Here is a 4,261-nt window from a genome sequence, read left to right as displayed (position 1 = left end):
ATCTCGCAAATCTTGATGAGTCTCCCAGTCACACCCAAGCCTCCCGTGCCTAAGGGCTCCGCTCCCCCAGCTTCAGCAGACTGCCAGACCCGTCATCCTGTGTCACCCACGGCCACACAGGCACATGGCGGCTTCATCCTTGGCTCCCAAGGTGCTTGCTCGTGCTCACTCCCCAGACAGTCCCTGTCTCTAGGCTGCGTGTGGCATGGTCCCAGACTCAGGCTGTGACCATGAGACAGGGGACAGGGTGTCCCTGCTGCACCCTGCGTGCTGTCCATCACACTGCTACCTGGACCCAAGTGGGCGGAGGCTGAGGGGCCCACCGAAGACCCACTTGCCGGGACACCCGGCCCTGACCATTGTCCAACCCTTCCCGGGTCTCACGCACTCCCACGTGGCCCCAGACCGAGACCTTGAACCCCAGGTGGTGATGGGAAGCTCCTTCCCTACAGCCCTTCCCAGCCCTGCTCCTCCTCCGCCCCTCCCCCACCCTCTCCGGCACCCCAGCCTTGCCCACAATTAACTCATTTTTTGAGATCGCTTCCAAACATAAGTCAACACTGGACAGAGCTGTAGGAAAAGCTTCCTCAACGCTGGCCCAGAGGAGCCTTGTGGTGAGCCCAGCCTCTTGGCTGTCCCCCACCCCCCGCCTGCTGTTGGCTTGGGGCTGGGGCCCTCTGAGGGCTGGCCCTGGGACTTGGTCAGACATTCTCTTCTTTGACACTTGCTCCACCCTGGTGTCCCTGCCCCCAGGCCTGGCCTCCTTTCCACCTTGTCCCATCCTGACCTACAGGTGCCCCTCCGAGCCACAGGGCATGTGAGGGTGTGGGGGCACCTCGGGAACCCCTGATGACAGTGGTTACACTGGGACCTGGGGCTCTTAGCCAAGAAGTCTGGGGATATCTGTGAGATGGCCTTGCTCAGGCCACTGTCAGGCTGCCCAGGCCAGGGGTCCCTGAAGAGATGGCAGCCCCTGGTCCACACACACTCCAATCTGGGGTGGGGGCACAGCCAGGGGGTCACAGGACATGGAACCCCCTCCAGTTCATTTTATTTTTTAAAAACTTTTAAATGTATTTTTTTCATTGATTTCAGAGAGGAAAGGAAAGGGAGAAAGAGAGAAACATCAGTGAGAGAGAATCATGGATTGGCTGCCTCCTGTACGCCTCCTACTGGGGATCGAGCCTGAAACTTGGGCATGTGCCCTTGACCAGGAATTAAACCGTGACCTCCTGGTTCATAGGTTGATGCTCAACCACTGAGCCACATGGGCCGGGACCCCTCCATTTTATGAAGGAGATCATAGAGGTCTGGAGAAAAGGGCACTGCCCAGAGGTAGGCAAGGTGCTGGTAGAAGGACCAGGAGCTGAGATGTGTACCCCAGCGCCCATGCCCAGGTCACCCTGTGGCCCCAAGGGCTGGGTCCAACTAGCCCCCTTGGCTCTGCCCATGTGTCTGTTTCCCCTGGAATTGGGAGACCTCAGCATTGGCGCACAGGTTCCCCAAAGTGCCAGAGCCGCCATTGCCCAGGTAGTCTGGCACCTACCCCCTCTCCCGAGGACCCGAGGCCTGGCCCCTCTCCTTTCCCAGCCACGGAGGTAGGACCTGGCAGCCTCGGGTGGGCAGCCTGCTCTGCGGTGGGCCTCACAGGCCCGCTGTGTGTGGAAACAGAAGCCTCATTCATGGGGGCCACTGGGCTTGGGCCAGTGGAGAATAAATGCGGGCCTTACGGGAAAGTAGCGAGAGCGCTGAGGCCCAAGAAAATATCAATCTGCCTTTCTCTTCAGGTGGGAGCAAGGGATGCTGGGGAAAGTGGGGAGCAAGGCCTGGGGAGGTGTGTTTGGAGGGGGTTCCCTGGGGGAGGGCCAGGGTGTGGAGAAACTCGGAGCACTGCAGCCAGGGCCAGGAGCTCAGGGAGCGGGACGGTCCAGTGCCATCCGTGGTGTCCCTTCCTGCCAGGGCCACCGCTCCCACCGCTCCCAGCTATTCATTCTCTCTGCCGATGCAGGCGCCCTGCGTGGCCTGCGCACAGTGGCCATGAAGACCATGCTGCTCCCTGTCCTGGCTCTCTGGGTGGGGTGCTGCCCTGGAGGGGCCCTGGCTAAGCAGAGACTGAGCCTGAGAGAGCCCATGGCCCCACCAACCCCCACGGGTTTGCCCGCCCTGCAGCTGCTGCTGCCCATCATGCCTGGGCGTCCCGATGGTGAGTAGGTGGCACCAGCAAGAGGAGGCTGGCAGGAGGGGAGTGCCCTGTTCCACCAGTGGAACCCCTCAGGGCTGGGGCAGAGGGAAAAAAAGCTGGTCACCCAAGGTTGCCCACCTTGGGTGCGGGAGGGGGCCTTAGAGGGGCCCATGGCCTCAGGGAACCATCCCCGGAGGGAATGGGGTGGACTGCAGATTCTTAGAAAGTCCCATGCCCATCCCGCAGGGTGGGAGCAAGGGAGGTAAGAGCCCCCTGCCCAGGAGGGGCCACTGTACTGGGACTGGAAGAATGGATCTGGATTTGCTGGTTGGGGAGCTGAGCTGGCTGTGCTGGGCCTGCTGGGTAGACTGAGAGAAGCATGGGAGGTTGGAAGTGGGGGGCCCGGGGCTGGGGTGGGGCGGCACAAGGGGCCCCAGGAAACCAGCTATGGTGTGGCCACTGGCTGTCGGCCCACCCCCAGGCCTGGGGGTGGGGCAGGAAGGGCCAGGGGTGGACCTGCAGGGAGGCTTATGGTCAGTACTGGTTAAACGGGGCTGCCACACAGTGGAGGGGAGGCCTGGGGGGCTATTTTCCCTCCTTGCCATTGCTGGTGGCCCCTTTAAGTGGCCTCTGGGCTTGCCTTGCCCCCAGCAACCTCCCCTCCCAGCAGGCATTGGGGCTTCCACTTCTGAAAACAAGCTTACAGGTGGCAGTGACCCGTTCGGATCTCCAGAGGCTATGCCCACCTCCTGCCCAGGCAGCACCCACAGGGCCCCAGAGGCATAGGAGCAGGCCCAAGACCTCTGCCCAGGTCACTGAAACCCTCCTGTGCCCACCCCAGGGGCCTACCTATGCCTTGTCCTGAGAAGATGGAGGGTCCGCAACAGTAAAGAGCTGCCTCAGTTCTGAGAGGCGGGCAGGGTGACTCTGGTGCTAGGGGTCCCCGACGCTGGGGCCATGAAACCAGGAAATCTCTGACACTTGGTGGTCTTGGGGGTCTGTGACAAAAGGATGGGAGCCCCTGGAGAGAGGACAGAAAGGCAGAAGTGAGGCCTGGGCACACAGAGAAAGAGAAAGGGCGCCCTAGCCAGGTTGGGTCAGTGGATAGAGCCTTGGCCTGGAGATGCAAGAGTCCGGGTTTGATTCCGGTCAAGGGCATGTACCCCGGTTGCAGGCTTCTCCCTGGCCTAGGCCCTGGTTGGGGCTTGTGCAGGAGGCAACCAATCCATGTGTTTCTCTCACATCGATGTTTCTCTCTCTCTGTCTTTCCCTCTCTCTTCCGCTCTCTCTAACAGTCAATTAAAAAACATCCTCAGGTGAGGATTTAAAAAAAAAAAGAAAGAGGGAGGGCTTCCAGCCTGTAGCTGACCCCCAGCTAGGGGGAAGGTGTGGCCTCTCAGCCATTCAGGGGTCCTGGCCATCCCAGCCTGAACCAGCTCCTTCTGCAGGGGGCAACCCATTCCCAAGAATGGTGGCTGGGACAGGCCTGAGGACGGGCAGCTGTGCTGGGCACAGGTGTGGCCCACCTCCGAGAGGGTGCCCATGGAGCCCCCACCCAGCCCCCCAGACCCAGCTGGAAGGCCCCTGCCAGGCCAGGGCTGGCCCAGAGGAGTCACCCCAAGTAGCCTGGGAGCTAGAGTAGGCCCTGCCCCAGGCCGTAGCTGCAGTGGGGGCTGAGGCAGCAGGGCCTCAGGTGGCCAAATTCAGGCCCTCGAGGATCAGCAAGACCCCCTTCCGTCCCCCCTCCAGTGCAAGAGGGCACAGTGGCTGCTGAGAGGCCGGGACAGGAAGGCAGGGGGCTGGGAGGATAGGAGAAGGGGCCTGAAGCCCGGGAGGCACCTCAAAGGTGAGGACTGGCCAGGACAGGTAGCCCCCAGGTGGAACTGTGGGGGTGACAGGCTGTGTGTGAGTCTGAAGAGGCCTTGACTTGGTCCAGCCTCTACCAATCACACCAGTGTCACCAGCCACTGAGACCCCACCCCATTCTCAATGTGCCCAAGCCTAGACCCTCGAGTGTGGGGCCAGAGGGGATCTCTCTAAGGCAGGGCTCCTTCCCACCCTCAGCCCCAACTGGGGACT

This window comes from Myotis davidii, unplaced genomic scaffold (genome assembly GCF_000327345.1).
Source record: "Myotis davidii unplaced genomic scaffold, ASM32734v1 scaffold462, whole genome shotgun sequence".
Lineage (NCBI taxonomy): Eukaryota > Metazoa > Chordata > Mammalia > Chiroptera > Vespertilionidae > Myotis > Myotis davidii.
The sequence above is the reverse complement of the archived record's forward strand: the minus strand, read 5'-3'. Positions refer to the sequence as shown.